General features: G+C 38.0%; 1 protein-coding gene across 1 annotated transcript in view; it reads right to left on the bottom strand.

Annotated features, from left to right (window-relative positions):
* Positions 1-4,666, bottom strand: part of LOC105208036 (signal transducer and activator of transcription A) — a 432,612-nt gene extending 427,946 nt beyond the window's left edge. The window contains exon 1 of the mRNA XM_039445837.1: positions 3,792-4,666. The gene's annotated coding sequence lies outside the window, so the exon portion shown is untranslated. The remainder of the gene's footprint in view (positions 1-3,791) is intronic.
* Positions 4,667-20,713: the final 16,047 nt, after the last annotated feature.

The following is a 20,713-nucleotide window of genomic DNA, read 5'->3' as shown; positions in this document are numbered from 1 at the left end:
AGCCTGATCTACAATGTGCTCTTTGTGTTTTGTCTTGTCCTTTTTGCTTTTTGTTTTGTGCTTTCTGCTTTTTGTTTCCTTGCTTTGTGTATTTTTGTCACACGAAGCCGAGAGACATCGTCATGCACAAAAGGCAAGGATTTTTCTGCACAAAATTTGCAAACAATTCGCTAAAAACTTCGTTTATTTGTATCTCAGCTTTATTTTCTTTATCAGACATATTTTTTATCAGACTATGTTCGATTCACCACGATACCGTGGTCGTATTTAACCTAACCAACATGTTTCTTTGTCTTTGTTGTCCGAGATAAAATTTGACGAACTTCAGAAAAGACAAGAAACACGTGACAAAAAACACGATTGTCGGTAAAACAGTGCGCGAAGAGACAAGAAAGCAAGAGGCAAAAAGCAAGAAATAGGAAGCAAAAAGCATATTGTAGATCAGGCTTAAAGCTTCACACGTAAGAAACAAAAAACAATGGTCACAAAAATAGCCACATATGCGAACCTTATTTGTTGCACTTAGAAAAAAGAATGGTCGAAACACTAAAATATTTAATCTAATAAATTCAATTAAACAATAGATTGATACAACAATTTAATAGCACAAAAAAGATACAGTTCATTCATTAAACTATTAAACTCTTTTAATCAAGATATAATAATTAAAGCAACTAACTATTTAATATCTCATTGAACATATTGAATTAAATATTTTAGTTTCTTGACGATTTTTGTTCGATTTATATTATGTTTAAAAAATATACTTATTCCAAAAAACCAATTTATAAGTTTGTTATGTTTTATAGTGAGTTAAGTAATATTGTAACATGTTATAATAAACCACATAAAATAATATATACTTAATAAACTTTGCTGCGCATTTTTATAAAAACGGTTTATGCCCACTTCGTCACACGTTTTTGTTATATTAAACAGATGCGTTGTTGCTGGTTCTAATTCCCCACACTTTCCCTTCCCTACTCACTATGACACATGTTTTACGCATATACTCTAGGAGTAAAGCGCGTTTTAAAGTAAATACAAAAATGTGTGTGTGTGGACCTTATTTAATGCTGGGCCTTATTCGGCTCAGGTACTTTATCTACATATATTTATTTAACCACTAAACGAGTTGCAGAAATCGTCATTGACCGATATTTGCGTAGACGATAGCAGGAACGAGAACCAATCAATGTCGCGAAGAAGCGAGAAACGATACTCGCGATATAACTCAATTTCATCCGTTTCAGATTCAAATAGATTCAAGTAGATTGCAAATGCGTTTTCCTTCGCATGTATACGGATATAATACGTCGCGTCGATTGATTTTTTCTCTTTCCTCGTCTTCCTTTTTTATAGAGCATTTTTTTGTTTGTAACTCAATTATAATTAATATTCGATGATTACAGTTATTCATACATATTAATAGTTTGACACATATATAAAATCTAATTGTGCTACGAGTGTCAAACTGTCAATATGGAAATCGTTACCCTGATCGAATTTGCAAATAGCTCGAGAGCATTCTTTTAATGGGGTTTTCAATTGCAGCGATGCAAATCACGGCGGATGCGATATCCAACCTTCATAAAGTTATGCTTGATTAAATATGTATTCGATATGTGATATAAAAAGCGATTGCAGTGTATTTTCCACCTGCCATTTTACATTTGACTTTCAGATTTTAATTCGGAGGTTCGACTTCATGCGGCGTATAAATTTATATGTGAAAGTCGGGGGTAAGTTAAATTACTCCCGATACAGATTATCTCGATTAAAAACTGCACGTAATCCCGCGCGACTGTAATATACATCGAATAACTTTGGGATTATTTTCCCCTCCCCCTCCCTCCCGTCGTCGTCGTCTAACAATTCTTCGACCAGTTTAATTTCAGTGCGTGTTAAGAAGCCGATAAGAAATGTTTTCGCGATATCTCCGAGGTACGGTAAAAAATAGAGTTCCCCCCTCGACCGAGCAGCTAAAGTGTCACGATAACTTGCATTTTAAGGCTTTCATTAGCCATGCACGCGTGACGCGGCGTGACACCGACGTTTACCGGGGACTCTTGCAAAACTTATGCCGAGCAAACAGATGTCGACGCGATTATCACGTACCTAATTTGACTTGGCGCGATAACACCGACGAGACGCGACTTAACAAATTTTTGGGAAAACACAGCCGCCACGGCTCGAGCCGCGCGTCAGCCGTGTGACATCATCCTAGCATGTAAACGTGTACGCATATTAACCACGTAAAACCGTACGATGCTACACTGAGAGAAAAAATTACCATAATTTAACTACAATTCTTAATCATTTTTGGTGTCAACTTTGTAACTGTTTTAACCATTAAATTATAGCTATTAATTGTTATTCAACACAGAAAAATGTCATTCTCCTAACCGAAAGTAATTTTTCTCAATTTTTACTTTTCTTATCATATAAAAATATTATTTGATAAATTAGGATAATCATTACTCATAAAGAAAAAAAAAGTAAACAGAATAAACACTTTTCTTAGCAATAGAATTGACATTTTTCTGTATGTAAATAGTAAGCAAATATTTAAAAAAATAGTTAAATTTACTGTAATTATGAATTATTATATAAAATATTTGTTTTAATTTCACCATCTACATCTTGACATTTTTTAATATATTAATCTGTATCTGTTTATAATTTATAGAAAAAGTTTTCATAACTGCACCCAAAAAGTGTCATTTTTCTGCAAGGAAATGCGATTACTCAATTTTTAGTTTTCTTCTTTTAAACAACGGTTATCTTTGTAAAAAATACTTTCTTATCAATGTAATCTTAAAATACAGTTATCCTTTATTTGAAATAACTAATATTTACTCAAGATAAATTTCTGTGTGCAAACAAAAAAATATGTTTTATTAAAGAAATATTGCTTATTTCAAATATTTCATGAATTCATCATAAGCTTTAAATTTATTTAAAATATATTGTAAATCTTAACCATTTATTACTTTGATCAAGAATATCAAAACAAAATGTCAATTTGCTTATTACTTTGACTTTTTCTTTGACACAATTTTATAATATTTATCGAAAGTATATAAAAACAGATTTTTCTAAAATTTGTAATGAGTACATATTAAAACAATTAAGAAACTATTCTTTATAGATAATCATTATTTACAGGGAAAAACAAGTAAACAGAGTAAACGCTTTTCTCAGCAATAAAACTGATATTTTTCTGTGTGTAAACGAATGTTTGAAAAATAGTAATATTTACTTTAATTATGAGTGATTGCATTTACTGCATAAAAATATTTTACTTTCACCATCCACATCTCAATATTTTGCTACGTATTAACATTTGAAATGGTCACAATAAAATTTTTTCACAGTTGGTACAACCATGAGCACAAGGTTATTATTACTAGCATTATCGCAGTAATAACTATGAAATATACGTAGCTCCTACCCGTAATTATTTTATCATGCAATCGTAGCCCTAACACTTTTCCCTCAGCGTGCATACGTACACGGCGCCCACGCGGAAAACGTCATCCGTCGCGCGAGACCTTACTCGTCCGCCCCGCGCGGTTCGCGCGGTTCGCGCCCTACTCGCGCGTATTTACGAGCCGTACCTACGGGCGCGTCACACCTACACCGTTTATCTCGTAACACACGCAGCGCGCACGCACACACACATACACACACGCACACATACACGCGTACGCCCGGCGCAAAGGTACACATACACACATGACAGGTGTGCCCGGTGGGTAAACCACAGATAGGGAACTTTGTTGCATTACCTTGCTCCGAAACACGCGAAGGATTCAGACGCGATCTTGCCGCGATGTCGGTCACCTTGACACGAGGTGATGCTCACGATCGTCGACGACTGCAAATTATTCTCTCTCTCTCTCTCTTCCTCTTTCGCTCTTTCTCGCGTTGACGCTTTCCCTCGAAGTCGGCTGGACTCCCGGGTCACCGAAACACAAGGTGCAACTTCCGCTGAATACACTTACGGGTATATATCCCGCAATATATTGAACACCACTGCTCCGAAAAAATATCCTCGGCTCTCACTTAAAAATCCCGATGCGATCTCGCGGAGACACACGATTCGCGCAGCACGGACGACGGTCGTACGATGCGAGTGTATCGCGAATGGAAAAAAAAAACGACCGCTTCTCGCGCGCTCTCTCTTGCTCTCTCTTTATCTCTTTCCTTTCCCTCTCTCTCTCTCTCTCTCCCTTTCTCACACGTTAGCCGGCTCGTGTGCGCTTTGCTGACCCGCCGCTGCACCAATGTTCCAACTCATAATCAGCTTTCCCCGATCGCACGAGCTCCGTTTTTTTTCCTCGGATCCGCGCGCGCTGCCGCTTTCTCTCACTTGCTCTCTTTCTCTCTTTCGCTTTCTCCACTCCGCACGCGCGCGCGATGCGATGCGATGCGCTTCCGATGTTTCCAATGATCCGGAAATGTCAAACGTTAGTAAGGACCGCTGACTGCGAGGCACGCGCGACCTGGACGTACGTTGCAGCAACACGGCAACGATGACGACGGCGACGGCGACGGCGACGTGGGTGACAAGGACAACAACAACGACGACGATGACGACGACGACGGCAACAACGTACTACGTGTCGCGACGATGACGACGACGGCAATAGCGGTAGCAGCAGCAGCAGCAACGGCGACGGCGGCGGCAGCGACTGCGGCGGCGGGTACGGCGGCGGCGGCGGCAGCGGCGGCGGCGGCGGCGGCGGCGGTGGCGGCGGCGGTGGCTACGGCAATGGCGACGTACGTCGGGGGCGACGGCGGACACAACGACGTCGCTGGTACGAACCGGCGCTTGAACGGAAACGGGTGTATATTATAATGCAACTGACGGAAGCCTCGATGCGATTTTTGAGAGAGGGTGAAGAGGTAAGGCGAGCGATGCTGGTTAGGCGACGGGATTGCGACTGCTTGCTGCTTGCTTGCTAGCCGCTAGCGGGGGCCTGGCGCGACAGCAACTGCCCGACGGCAGCGCCCTCTCTCCCCCTCTACGGTTCCAGCGAGTCCCCTCCACCGCCGCTTCGCGCGTATTCCCCTTTCCGCCCGCACCCGTTCGCGCGCCAGCGGCGCGGCTACAGCGGTCCGTCTCGCCCGCCCGCGCCTATGCGCCTCGTTCCATCTCTCTCTCTCTCTCTCTCTCTCCCGTCGTCCCACCACATTCCAACGTTCTCCATCGCGTTGTCGGCGTGTCTCTCGCTCTCGCGCCCGTTGAAATACTCTCCACCACCGCGCCGTTCCTTCCCCCATCCACCCGCTACAGCGCTCGTCGTCTCCCTCTATCGCGTCGTATTCTCTCTTTCTCGCTTTCTCCTCACTCTCTCTCTCTCTCTCCTCTCTCTCCAACCCGGAATTCTGTCATCTCGCTCACGTTTACTAGATAACTTCGCTTCTCCCTTCCCCGCTATCCTGGCTACCACGCATCTCCGCTCTCCTTCCGTTCCGTGACTCTACCGCCTCGCTCGCTGTTTTTCCTTCCCTATCCTCCCGCTACACGGCATACTCCCCTCTACCCTCCGCAACTCTCTCACTCTCTCTCCCGCCAACTAGGCGAATTCTCGCTCGCTCGTGCGCACCGTGCCACGTCGTCCGCCACCATTGCCGCCACCGCCACTGCCGCCGCTGCCGCCGCCACCGCCACCATCGTCGTCGACGTCGCGGCGGTGGTGGCGGCCGAAGGCCGGGGAGCGTGCGGCGGCGGTGACGACGACGACGACGACGACGACGAGGCCGCCGACCGCCCCTCTCCGCGGCTCGATAAACCGTCTCGGCGCGCATGCTCGCGTTTTCCCCTTCTCCTCTCCCGCTCGCGGTATCGTTCCCCATATGACTGTAACTCCGTCCTCGTCGCGATCTCGCCGCCTGGCGACCCAGCCTATGTGCGTCCGTTTGCTCGCTCGTTTCGCTGGAGAACCGGCAATGGGGTTAGGTTAGATTTGGTCGCGCATCGCCTGCTGACTATCACGCCGCTCGCGGGTGGAGGGGTTTAGTCAGTCACCCCTTTCCTCCCCCTTGCGCCACCTCTCGCGGCGTCTCTCTCTCTTTCTCTCTTTCTCTGTTCCTCTCGGTTTGGCCTCTCGCGATCTCCTTCCTTCCGCCAGTACCAACACGGTGAAGGAGAACCTGCCGCACGCGTTCTGCACGTCGGAGTAATCTTGTTTCACCGCGCGCGCGAGGAGGCGTACGTGAAGGAAAAAGATGGAGGGAGAGAGAGAGAGACAGTGAGAGCGATGAGGTCCGAATGCGAACAGCAGAGAGAGAGAGAGAGAGAGAGAGAGAATGCACGCACGAGGAAGAGAATCAAGCGAGAGATCCGAGGGAAATTCTTTATATCAGCGCCGATGGCTCAGCGCGCGGGGGAAGATTCTTAAGTGTGCGATGGGACGGAGGACCACCGGACCGCGTATTTTTCACACGATCCGATTTCGATCTCGATGCTCGACCAGGTTTCGCCGAATCGCTCTATTGACGCTGAAATTCGATCGAATATCTCGCGATTCCCTACGACTGTAGCTCTCCGCCGCACGAATTTCGAAACTGCATTCGACCGTAGGAAGAGGGAGGGGGATAAAGCGAAATACGCAACGTCGCATCGGCACTGTTTAGACCTCTATCCGCTCGTAATCCCGGCTTGCGTGTATTCACGTATAGTTTAACACAGCGCTTCCCAAACTTTCCGATTCAGCGAGCGCCTAAATTTGCTCGAAAATCTCCAAGGCTTGACTGACTTAATAATTAAAACCTTATGCGGCAAATAATTTACAACGATTTTTGCGAGAAAAGTAAAACTATCTCTCTTCGCTTGTAAAATATCAAACAACAGAAAAAAATAAAATTTAAAAAATAAATTACGAACTTCAAGGAATAAATATATAACAAATATCAACATATTGTTTCAAAATATCCATGCATCATTGTTGATTTAATTCGAACTATCCACTTTTGTAAAATAAACAATCTTATTATTATATTGTCATATTTTTATATTCTGTTTCAGGACATTAGCTTATTCATAATGTGGCGAAAATGAGATTATTCATAACTATGTAAAAAAAGTCTTTTTAAATGTCCGTTACAATTATACTAAGGTCTTTGAGGTCATTGAATCTGATTACAACATTAGAATTTCAAAATTTAAAATAATTTAGTAAGGCAGAATTAAAAAAATAATTGTATTTTTATAAAAATAAATATCCTAAAGTTTTCAAGTTGCTGAATTCGAATATGCTATAAAAATTCTAAAATTTAAAATAAAAAATCTTCAGTGGACCAAAGTTAAATATAAAAATAAAAAAATTAAAATTAAAAAAAAAATAAAAACATTTAGTCCAAATTTGTCACATCATTTAATGACTAGGTTCGCCGAAGAGCGGGATTTATAAATTTGCTCCATATTGATACAATATTTTTAATAAAGTTTAAATAAATCATTATTTTCAACTATTTAATTTTTTTCAGCAAAGTTTGATCTGCCATTTAAAATAATAAAATTTGATATATTTTGATTCAGAGGCTTGATAGCAACTTTTGAACTCATTCAGCAACATTTAAACTCTTTTTTTTTTTAATTCAATTATTTTTCCAAATTTTGATTCGCCTTTTCAAATTTTGAAATTCTGATATTATATTCAGATTGATCGACCTTAAAAAGGAGATATCAAATTTCATAAAAATCGCAAAAGAGTAAATCGGTTATTTTAAATGTGCATATATGCTACATTACACACTGGTGGCACGTCTTTTTTCTATGCACATACTGCACATATGTTACGCACACTTTGAAGGGTTTAAGTAATTTCTGTGTCACAAACATGGCCTTCACCGTTATAAATTTAGATACCGTTCTTACGCACAGTTGACTAGTTTTACTTTGCTTTTCGTTTATGTGCGTTTGATTTATGTGCAAGAATTTCCTTGAATATACATTATGCTCTTACTGCACATATTATTATAAAATAAATGACATCATGAATATTTTCAACTCATGAAAATTCATAGAACTATTTAAGTATTAACACGTCGAGTGTTGGCAAAGTTCTCTATGCAAATACTTAGCTAATTTGTGCAACAATTTCATCTTAATAAACAATTTTAAATGTATGTTTATGCCCATATGCAAATTCAACTCTCAGCAAAAATGCATTTATTACATGCAACTGTCGTATTCGAGTGTAAAGAATCTACAACTAAATAAAGGTCGACAAATGTAAAATCAAATGAGCATTTTACATTTAAATCAAGTTATCAATTATAATTACGTTATTAAATTAATATAAAATTAAAATTATTCTACAAGAACTGGTTATAAATGAATACCCGACACAAAATTCTGTTTCACTTTTTTGACTATTAATCTCACATGGAGCGAAGCGAGTATCTTCGAAAATGTAGCAAATTAAAAGCAAACAACTTTCAATTAATGCAATGAGCGAACGTGATCATGAAGATTATGAATGTTTTTCGTAAAAGACGGAGTTTCCGATGTGTTATGTTTTAGATTTTTAGTATCTTCCTTGTTGACATCAACACATTCATGATCTAACTATGAGTTTTAATCTTTTATTAATTGACTATAAATGAATATGGAAACGTAAGTGGATCGTTATTTTCTTTACTTCCATCATTTTTATAAAGAACGTTTTTATTTAAACGAAAATATAAAAGAGCGTGAAAGCAATAAAATTGTTACAATAACTTTTATATCAAATGGATAGAACATTTATAAAATAAGTATGCAATTATATTCTTAGGTAATTATGTGCTTAATTTGCTTAATTAATTAAAAAAAAAACTAGGAAAAATGTAAATTGATTTTTATATTTATTATTACTTTCTATTTATTATTTATGGTACGTGTGCATTCATTGTAACATATAAAAATACTAAGTAATATAATAACGAAAACAATATTCAATGGTCATTTTTTCGTTAAAGTTCAAAATTTTTATTCTTGGAAATCATAATACGTTAATATCTTAATATAGAGATTTAACTCTCAATTTAAAAAGATATAATTAAAAAGATAAAATTATCATAACAATTTCAAACCACCCGTGCTACCCTTTTTCATTACGTTAATAAAAATGTAACTTTGTGAAAAAAATTACACAAAGGTAAAGAAAATCAAAATTACATCACACTATATCAAAAGAAAATGATGATTGCGCGCGCGATAAAGAAAACAATGTGAGAATCACTAGAAACTCAATTCCATGGAATGAATCTGATCGAAAGCAACTAAAAGTCTTTTCTCTTTGTAAATCAGAGAGCGTCAGTGTACAAAGAAAAAAAATAAGCCAAAATTGATGAGTAAGACAATCTACAGAATGCTAAACATTATCGAATCGACACAGAAAATTCTGCGTCCTCTCTTTTTATCTCTTGTCGTTAAAATAATTGCGTACAGTACGTACAAAAGGGGAAAAGTTGAAGGTTGAAGGAATAGAGGCATTAAACGGCAGCCCGTGTAACAAACATCCTGGTGTGCATCCGTAGCATCCTGTATCTGTAGAGCGGTGAGAGATCCTTGGGATCCGATACCAAGCCACACAGAGAGCCACACGGCGCGGCGTATCGTTCGGACTGATACCTCTCGCCACACATTGCTCTAGTATCTCTCGTATGCGCGCAGACCTTGTTCGCATGTTCACGGCTATCTTAGCCGCGATGTGACAACAGAGATCGGCTCGACCGCGCTCTGTCCACGTTCCAGATCTTGATGCGGCGCCGTGCCGTTTCGTCCTGTCGATTTAAACCGCAGTGAAAGCGCAGACAGTGCTACCTGATTCTTCTAATGGAATAACCCGCGCTTCTTTTGCTGAACTCTCGTACATACGTATACTGATTTTACATCTGTCCTGTAAATCGGTGACATGGACTATTTTTGACTTGTTATTATTTTCATACAGTACTTCAGAGCGCTGTATAAAAAATCATCGTAAAATCAATTATAATAATAGATTCTATCATTAATTTAAAATTGATTGTTTTATATTGTATAATTAACGCATCTGGGTCAACGTATTCTGTTGAACAGCGAATGTCTTCAATAGCGCAATCTTATAATTTATTAAAGTATAAGCCTCTTACTTATTCAAATTTTATTTGATAAATTAATTATCCAGGCAAAAAAATTTCGAACATCAAAGAGCAACTAGCTGATAACGTAGTAATATATTAATTAGCGTGATGGCATCATCATTTTCTAATTGATAAATGGAAATAGTTTATTAATTAAAGAGAGAGAAGGGTTTCGCGAAAAAGATGGAAATGAGGTGCATAATGCTCCTCATGCCGCGGCCGTTGGTAAGATTTCTAATCTCGGTTCGTTGTTACAATCGTAGTTACGTCGATTTGCTTTCGCGTTACGCGCGGTGAGTATCTCCGGTTCGAAACTCTTTCTTGAGTGAGTTTCGATACTCCAACGGAAGCGGAAGCACGCCATTCCTGCGTCGCTGGCTACGATAAGCCAGGCTGTGTCTACCTCTACTTCTACGTTGAGATAAATGCATTTTACATTTTCAAAACCCACACATACTTGGCTGTATACCGGAGCGGAAGTACGCGCGAAAATTCACCTTCCGTTTTGTCGGTCACTGATTCTTTTTTATTAATATTTCACTTCGTAATTGCAGTTTCTTGGCCCTTGAAAATCTGCGCGCATTTGACTAAATATCCCATTTAGCATCAAAAAGGCTACACAATTTTTTTTCACGCTTCTTGTTTTATTATTTTATGAGGCTTTTGTTAAACCGTTAATTTTTCGCAAATTTTATATAATCCGATTTTAATATTTTTAATACGTACAGAGAATAAATATATAATGCATAATGGAATGAAAAATACATACAATGAAAATAAAAGAATGATACAATTACTCAACGATTTTTCTGTTATAATAAAACTTTTTTTGTTTATTAAAAATACTGAAAATAAAATTTAATTTAGAGACTAATTATTAAAACATTAACAAAAGTAAAACATTAATTTCTTCTTGGATCTTTAATTACAAAAAATATTTTTAAACTGTTAAGGATTGAAATAAATCTCGATGTGTGTCTCAACTTGTTATTTGATTTTATTTATTGTTATTGGGTTAGGAATAAATTGGCTTTAGAATCACAGGTGACTAAAAACTCGGAAGCTAATTTGTCAATTTTGCGATTTATACGTGACGTTTTTCACGCGGTATAATTCGATGTATATCGCGCTATTGGATACGCATCGGCGCGCTCTTTTCCCGCACCGCCAATTAATTGTGATATCGCTCGCGCTGCATAATCGCGAAATTGTTCGGCGTACCAAGTGCCGGATGGCATCGTAACGCTGAAAAATGTATAGCGAGTTCGCGCGCGCTGCGCGAGCCCAAGATACGTACGCGCACATAAAAGCGAAAAAGAGAAGATATAGGGAGCAAAGATAGAGCGCGGGGAAGCGAACGATGGATCGAAACATGAGACAGGAGAGAGAGAGACAGAGAGAGAGAGAGAGAGGGGGGGGGTAGAAAAAAGGGGAGAAAATGGAAGAGCGGTGGTAACCGCCGAGGTGTGACACGAAACGACGAGAGACGAGGGGTGCGAGGTGATATTTTTCATGAAGCTGAACCGAATAAATTTTTAACAAAAACTGCTGACTCGCTGCTTTATGCTCCTTTCTTTCCGTTTCTTCTTAGCAGCCAGCCGGCTGCCGCCTTTCTTATCCCGCGCGTTCCGTTGCTCCGTTTCGAATACAGTCGCCGGGAGATACGAACATTCATGACGTTTTGATATTATCGGGGTATTTACGTTTTGCCGTCGTCGCGCACCTAACGATATCCTATCGCCGATACACCTGTTATTCAATATTACCTGCATGTTACACCTAAGCGGGAAGGGAGGGAGACAATAAATCGTGAGTAGAATGTATCAGTGCTTGAGATCTCTCTGTCGTGACCGTAGGTAACTTCTTTCCCATTTAAACGATACGATTTGCTTATTTATTCGCTCGGTTGATGTGGCTCGGTAAATTTCACGCTGAATAAAATATATCAGTCTTGTCAGTTGTTACTGCGGAGATTTGCAATATTTATTAAAAAGTTACTGCATCGATATTTGCGCTATTACGTGACGTCGCGTGTCGTCACGTGTCACGGGACGTCGTTGTTTGCGCTGAAAAGTTAAGCAGGGGCAGCGATTTTAAAACGTACGCTCCATTGTGATGCCACGTGTCAGAATTACACTTGGCTGACCCGTTTCCGTCTACTTCGAGGAAGCACGATGGCCGTATCTATGAGGACGACTACCGCGCATTACTACTTTCACTTTATTAAGCCGTGGTATTCGAACGTCAAATTAATTAAGGCACATTCGATTATCTTCAAGCGCAACGACATTAGCGTGACGGAATTGCGAGATTTATGCGAAATATGACGGAACGAAAACTCAACGTAACGCGAACAGAGAAATTTGATGTAGAAAATGTATGTACACTGCATTAATTTGCTGGGTCATAGTAGCAGCCTGACTACTAAGGCCGGTGGTCGATTCTTATTTCAAAACCGTCTTGAGTAACATTTTAAGATGCTAATACAGTTTTGCACTGAGAAAAAAAAGTTGTTAACTGAACTAAATGCGTTTAGTTCTTTATGAATTATTTGATTCAAATATTATTTATTTGAGTCAAATACATGGTAATAAGTCGAATGAATATCTGTACTTATCTCAACACGCATTTCTTTCAATCAACAAATGTTTGCTTGACAGCCCGTGACCGCCGCATTTAGTTGAATGAACTAATATCTTTTTAAAGCAACAACTTTTTTTTCTTAGTGTGTAAATAATTAACAATCTTTTAAGACGATACAAGAGAAGATGTTGATATTATGGGCCGTGCAAGTATTATGGCCACTCCTAATATTTTTGTTATTAGGTGACGACTTCTAATGATTATTTATAAAATCGTTTGTTTAGTAGTCTGGCGTTATTTAGCCAGACATTTCTTGTAGAGCATTTTTACCTTCGAGCATTTCAAAACTTTTTCAAGGTACATTTTAACATTTAATTACACATACTTTATTATTCTTTTCAAACCTGAGGGTATTATCATACGAATATATGTATACTCAAGTGTTTCTTGCTATTTAACTTTTTATTCGACTACACGTTTCGAGTTATGCAAAGTTAAACAATAACATGAGATTTTGCTAATGCGGGTACTTACTTATGCGTACTAAAGTTTCAGCAGGTCTCTTTTTCAAGGTTTCATGTCCAAGTAATTTTTTGATAAGTTAATTGTAATTTTACTGCTAATCTATAGTTTACATTATGTGTATTATAAATTTTTAATACTGCAGTTTATAGCGGAAGGCTTATGTGTAAGTACATACATTCGCACATATTCTGTAATATTCTCTCTTTATCTGTCTAAATAAAAATGTAAATGTTTGTTTGTTCAAAATCTTAAATCTTCGAAAGTTCCTTCAACGAATGTTTTGAAATTTTGGCACAACGTTGCATTCGAATACGCGCGTGTTTTTATATAAAAATTGCATACCCACAAAAATTGTGTAACGTACTTTCTCTTTTCTTACTTTTCCATTTAACCAGACTGATTGTGAGCCACAGCAACGCGTGACGAGGCACAGCTAGTTTTGAATAAATATATAATTGTAAATATATAATTATAATGAAAAACACTATATTAAAAAATTTTTTTTTTTTAATTTATTCTTGCGGTGTACCATATTATCATCTCTCTTCCTCTTCAATCTATTATGTTTTATTTTTATAAATAACGTCCTAAGTAATAAATATTTCATAACTTTGAGTTCAGAATCGATTGAGCAACACATTGACGAATGTACTCTTTGAGCTTTTAATTTAAAATATTAATTATTACTAAAGTTGTTGTACAAAATGCGAATGGGTGGCCATACCTAATCACCTTCTTCTCTGTTAAATGTAAGAATCGATTATAAACACCGGCTCGTAACCCAGCGAATTAATGCAGGGCAATGTACCTCAGGCCTCAATGCGAACTGTCGCATTGGATGTATTGAAAACTACCCGGCTTTTCCTTCGTTGACTGAAAGAGCATTCTAGTATCAATGTTTTCAGCCAGCCAACGTATTTTCCGTTTCATGTAAATAGGATTTGCATTATGCATGCGGCGCGCTACAACGCACATTGTGATACATATTAGTAACTCATTACATGCCGATGCGTATACGCTACTCGAGATAACGACGTCGCCCTGGAGCGCGCAGGCTAAACACACATTACAGCAGTGTGGGTAGCAGCACAGTTATTGCGCGATTGCAAGAAAAAATATAGGAAAAACATTAGAGAATCTGTTTACATTTATTTTTTACCAACGACGCAATAAGTTTCCTTTTATCGTTGCTACAAATTGTCGCATCGTATCTCGCAATTCGCATTGATGCGTCCGTTCACAACTTTTTATGTTTGCTGTTTATTTATTCCTATACTTATGAATAATTATATATCGTTATTTTTTTTAAATATATGAGAAAAACAAGCAGATACTGTATAAGAACATGCTTATGCAGCGTGAAATATCGATGAATCTAGCTGCGCTTGTTATCTTATAAAAAGATGATAATTCGTAAATGCTTTCAGCATCGAGAATTTCCTCGTCGGAATCTTTTTCAGACAAACGCAATAATCTAGTCTGTTACAAGGATAAAATATTTTACGGAAACGTTCGGGAGAATAGTCGGGTAATGAGCATATCTGCGAAAAAGGAAAGGAAATCGTAGAAAGAGAGAGAGAGAGAGAGAGAGGGAGATAGAAGGGAGATTTTCGACGGTGTAAAGCACGAATAGGGAAATAGCGATTCGATCTACACCCTCGACGCCGTTTCATTCCGCCGGGATGTAGCCCGAATTGTGGAACAAGCGTAACGCATTGAGCGAAATAAAGAGGAGACGGACGAGAGCTAGAAAGAGAGAAAAAGAAAAGTGTAAAAACCCCCTCGGGGTTCGACTCAGCATCCCACGATATCTACATCTATTTTTGGCCACGGTCAGCTGTAGTTGCACGGCATTAGCATAATGAAGACGGTTCGCCTCCTCTCGTTCTGCCAGCGCTACGCGTGTTCACCTCTCTCGCCTGCAGCCCGTACGCACTTACACACACACATAGACTCTTTCCCTCTTTCTCTCTCTCTCTCTAATACGCACACACGCGCATGGGCACATACATTCTTTTCCTTTTTTTTCCCGCCTCTTTCCTTCTCGTTTGCTTTCCTTCCCGACGCGACGGAATGGTCCAGGAACACCGTTGACACCGCGCTCCGGTGTTGCGAGCACACGCAGCGCCAAGTTACACAGGCGCGGGACTCCGAAGAAAATATCAAATTATCGGGACGAGAAAGCGAGTCGGCGGAGATCGTCGTCTCTGGCCCGTAACCAGTTCCGCGCGCTAATCCGAACGACGCGATGTCCACTCTATCTCTTTCCTTCTGTCGAAACGATCGTGGATTTATTCGCGGATCGCGCGACGTTATCTCACAAGGCTACGAAAGGATAACTGGTATTATCGTCGCCTTGTCCTTTTTTTCAATGATTTAGTTTGATGCACCACACGTATGTTCACAGATAAGACTTTTTCGAATTGTGTAGTCAGCGTTCGATGAGCAGTCATGATTTCGCCTTCTTGGAAAATTGTGTTTCAGAAGATCATATAGAATTTTTTTATTTAGACATATATCGTTAATTTGCGATGCAAAGTACTAAGTTGTTAAGTACTGTCGTCGCTCGACAATAGCACTAAGAAAGAGAAATTCTAATTTATTCTTTCTAGCTTGCCATTCTTTAATATCGTCAGTCTATTTCACTTATTTCAACGTAACATGCAAAGGCGTAATTGATTAATAAATAATACATTCGTAATATGGCGGTAATAAGCTCCGGCGAATGATACGATTATGTAAATCGTATCCTGATATACGCTACCTTACATCAGAAATACCACGGCTTTGTAGCTACGCGCGCTCGTCGCGGTAGCAACGAAACAGCGCGCTGATAAAATTCCACAATATTTCGACGAAGAGAGGGAGGGTTTCACGATGGTCGCCTCTCGTGGACGATTTACAAGCGGGTTCGGCGGTTCGCCGAGCGCGCAGTGAAAAGAGCACAAGTTGAAGCGGAGAAGGGCGAGAGAAGAGGGTCGGGCGCGCGCGATGCGAGGAGATGTTGGAGGAAAGATAGAGGGGGAGAGAAATACCGATGACGAAGCAGGACGAGAGTCCGTACAAAGGAACCAGCAGCAGGGGGATGTGAGGGGGTGTAGGGGCGGGGAGGGGGAAGAGAAGAAACCTGCTCCAAGACGGCGCATCGTGCCGCGCGCTAACAATACAATAAGATAACAAGCTACAGGCGGAGGGGCCCGTCGCGCTAACTCGACTTTCGTGGATAACTCGGGACGTCGCGTTGCGTCGCTCCACGGGGCCCGTAAACGCGCTCCTATCCGCCGCGCGAGTTATATCGCGCAGCCGCCGCCATCGCCACCCCCGCGAAAACCAACGCTACTGTGCTTCTCATTGCTCTCTCTGGCTCTTGCCCTACTCTGTTCTACTCTGCTCTGTTCTGCTCTGCTCTGCTCTGCTCTGCTCTGCTCTGCTCTGCCCTGCCTTGTTCTGCCCTACCCTTGTTCGCCGCCTAATCTTCGCGAGAAGACGCCGGCCTCATAATCCCTCTCGTAGCGATAAAATTGCTCGTTACGCCACGCGTGATCGCACCGCTGAGGAGGTCTCGAGGGAGACTCCCGGCACACTCTACTTCGTATACATGACAATCTTCCAGAATTTATTGTGAGTGATAAAAACAACAGCGCGAAATTATCGTCAAAATCACAATTGCATCGGTCGGTTCGCCTAACGAACTGGCGATCATCGAGTTCGACATATATATATCGCTGAATGTAATTTCTTCTTCGAGCGCCTCTCTTCGCGATAATTTCATGAATTCAATTGTGGACTTCTTATTTATTCTTATTTAATTTATTCCTTTTTCTGTGTTATATCCTTGTATTACATTTGCACACTGAAACAAGATTTAGTAATAGCTATTAAATATTGACTAAAATGATGCCAAATATTTGATTAATAGAGGTAAGCCACCGATACTGATATGCCAGTTTATTTTCGGGTAATACTTCTTAAAAGCAAAAAATAAAACTTGATAAATATGAATACAAATTAAAAAATGCCTCCTATTAGATAATACAGCAGTTTTTATAATACTATTTCACATATTTTGTGATAATTAATATTTTTGCAACATAATTCAAAAAGAGTGTCTGAGAAATTGGGCCCCAAAACTAGCACAGTAGAGGCAGTAGAGGTGACAACAAAACACGGTCAAACACGGCCCCATAGAGGAGTTAGCTATAAAATAAACTAAGTAAAAAATTATATTTTTATTTATTAAATGACAAAGTTTATAAAATTAAAAAGTTAAAATTGAACTCTTCCATTTTATACGTTTTTTGGTACCTTATTAGTATATGCGATATAAATCGCAACCGGAGCTTATTTTTCCTATTTTAAGGTATTAAAGAAAATAATTTCATGAAATATCTGTCATTGTAGTTGAAACTTTCATGGTTAAATATCTTCTTATGGCGAAGTGTACTGCTTTACGCCGTACGACTTTTCAAATTGCACTAACAAAATATGAAAGAAAATAAATATAAACAAAATAGTTTTAGAAGCTACAAACATGTAAAATGATCTAATATTATTAATAATATATTCGCTGTTGTTTAAACTATACAATTTGTAAATCGTGCAAATTGCATTTTTTGTTTTTTGTTTTTAGTGTAGATTTTACATAAAAAACAGATCTAAATATACAAACTATGGATTTTTATTTATTCAATTATATGAGATCGCGTTTTTATAAGTATTAATACAGTGCAATTTAATTTCCGAGAAAAAAAAAGAGCTATACCAATAGTAGCAACTCTTCTCTATAATTAAAAATAATTTTAGTTTTTCAAATATGTAGTATTATCAAATTTATTAATACTAAATTATCACTATTTCACTTAACCTTTGGTAGCTGTAGCTAAATTTGACAATACTTACAATAAATAATTAAGAAAGTAAAATTTACTTTGTATTATGTTTTGAAATTGTAACATTCCTGCACGACTTAAAATAATTGTACTAATTATTATTGAACTTATAATTCTTGTATTATTCTAATACTTGATCTGTCAGATTTGTGAGCTCCTTAACGGTTTGCACGGGCTGATTACCTATAGTGAAGGCCTAAAGGACGGGAAATATCGATGATTGACGCCTGCGTCGATCGATAAGACACTCGCTGATTACGCTAGTCAATCTACATTTGGCCGACAGTAATGCCATTCGCATGACAGCACATATTCGAAACGCGCAGTGGTCGAGAAACGATTGTATCTTAAACAAGTCGTATTAAAATATTTAATTGGCATTATTTCATTTAACATTTGATAACTATTACTAAATTTTTTTTGGTACATTATTTTAAATCACGATTTAATACATACACAATACATACACTTATTTCCCAGACTGCACAATAAAACCATATTTTTAAAAACATACTTAAAATATATATTTACGGACATATTACAGACATATTAAAAATATCCAGTTTACATAGATATCTTAAAAACACACAGTCAGTATTACTACCTTAAATTTTTCAAAAACGTCTGTTTTAGAACACAATAGAGGGACTTATTTTAGTTCTCATTTAGGACTAAAACTGGATTAAATTATTACGTTAAACAAATTTAAGTAGATTAAGTAGTTAATATAACTTTATATATATATATATATATATATATATATATATATATATAAACTAAACATTCTGTATACGAAGTGAATCTGAAAGTTAGTTTAAACAGAGTAATAAGATAGTTGGCTGAATGCGAACACACACACACACATACACACACACACACGGCGCACGAATTTAGTACATTTTTGTTACCGATGGTAACAAAAGTAAAACTTCTCGTGCGGACTTACAAAAATTTTTGCTCGTCAAATCAACGAAAGCAACACGTCGCAAGTAAATTTAGAATTTCTTTTCATAAGATGAACATTTTTTTAATGTGCAATATACTTTATAAGTTTTTAAAATATTTGTACTAATCCATAGATTACATTGAAACCAAATCTGAATGTTTAATGTCGTGCGCGATCTGGATTACTAATTAATTTACAAATATGCTAATTACGTATTAATAATAATTATGTAACTGATGTAGCATATTCGATATTCTAAGAGAGAGATTAATTTTGGGATCAACTAAATCTCTATCTGTTTATGTGTACATAAGTACTTTCTTGTTCAAGTTAAATGGCTTTGAATATGTAAATTTTGTGCATAAATCACACTTGCGCATGTTCCTGTTTCAATACATTATTCTTCCTATATTCTATGTTATAATTATTATTACATTTATGAATTTTATCACATTTTTTTCTTTGATATTTTTTTTATTATAATTTTAATATTCTATTGTTCCTCTGTATAACCTAGAATTAAACATAAATTGTTATTAAGTACATCGTGTTGCCAATTAGCAATACAGTAATTTAGTTTGTATTAAATAACCAGCGTCGGAGGGAGAAAAATGTGTAACACGTAGATTACTTTAAATATGTACATGGTAAAAGTATATAATACACAAACAAAGCAAATAGCTTTATTGCCTGCCTTTGTTTCAAAAATAATTGATGTTATAAGTTGTTTACGTTAATTATTGGCACAATATCGTATAATTTTTTACAGTGTTATTTCACAGTTTGTATTTATAGATAAGTTTTTTAGATATGTATAAAATATGGAAAATTTTATTTTCTTATGTTTTAACTTTTACTTTTTAACGCGTAATACTTTCGAGTAACACATTTTCATTAGACAAAATTTAATAGAGATATAAAAGACTTTTAATATATTTCATCATTGTTTGTAATTAGCTTATAATTTGATATGAATGGTTGAGCATTTAAAGTACCTTTGCATTTTTATACTTTTGTTAAACTTTTATCTTCTCATGTCATTATATAATTTTTTATTCAATTACAAGTATTCGGTTACATAATTGCAAGCATTCGAGTAATTGACTGCTAGTACAGTTATTCAACGTAACTGAATTAATGCCGAGAGTTGGCCAATAGGTCTCAGTATCTTTTTTCGTAGAAACAAACATGGCCATTAATTGCCGCGTGTTCCAGATTCAGCTGGTAAATATCAGCACGGCAGTGAGCACGTCTCTCGTCGAAAGTTCTGATTCCCTCTGGATCTTTTATTTTGCGTGCTGAATATCATTCAGTTATATTGCTTCATATTGGAAAAATCTAGTGGCGAATAATTTTCCGTGGCAATTTGTTTGATCAACATTGTCTAGCGACAATGCAATTAGATTTCGCCGACGCTATCAATTGTTATCGTCAATATTTAAACGCGTCATTATACTTCATGTTCCGAATAACGTAGAAAAAAGACCAGTAAATTCTGTTAGTTAGAGAGAAATACGTAAAGCACATTATGACAATAACAAATTACAATAACAAAAGAAAAATTTTTTAAAGGCTCAAGATAAAAGTAAAACTGTTATTCCATTCGACACAGCGTTTGCGTGTGAAAATGGATGTCTCTGTTCTCTGTCAA

This window comes from Solenopsis invicta, chromosome 1 (genome assembly GCF_016802725.1).
Source record: "Solenopsis invicta isolate M01_SB chromosome 1, UNIL_Sinv_3.0, whole genome shotgun sequence".
NCBI classification, from domain to species: Eukaryota; Metazoa; Arthropoda; class Insecta; order Hymenoptera; family Formicidae; genus Solenopsis; species Solenopsis invicta.
Note: the sequence above shows the minus strand (reverse complement) of the source record. Positions and strands in the feature narration are given on the sequence as shown.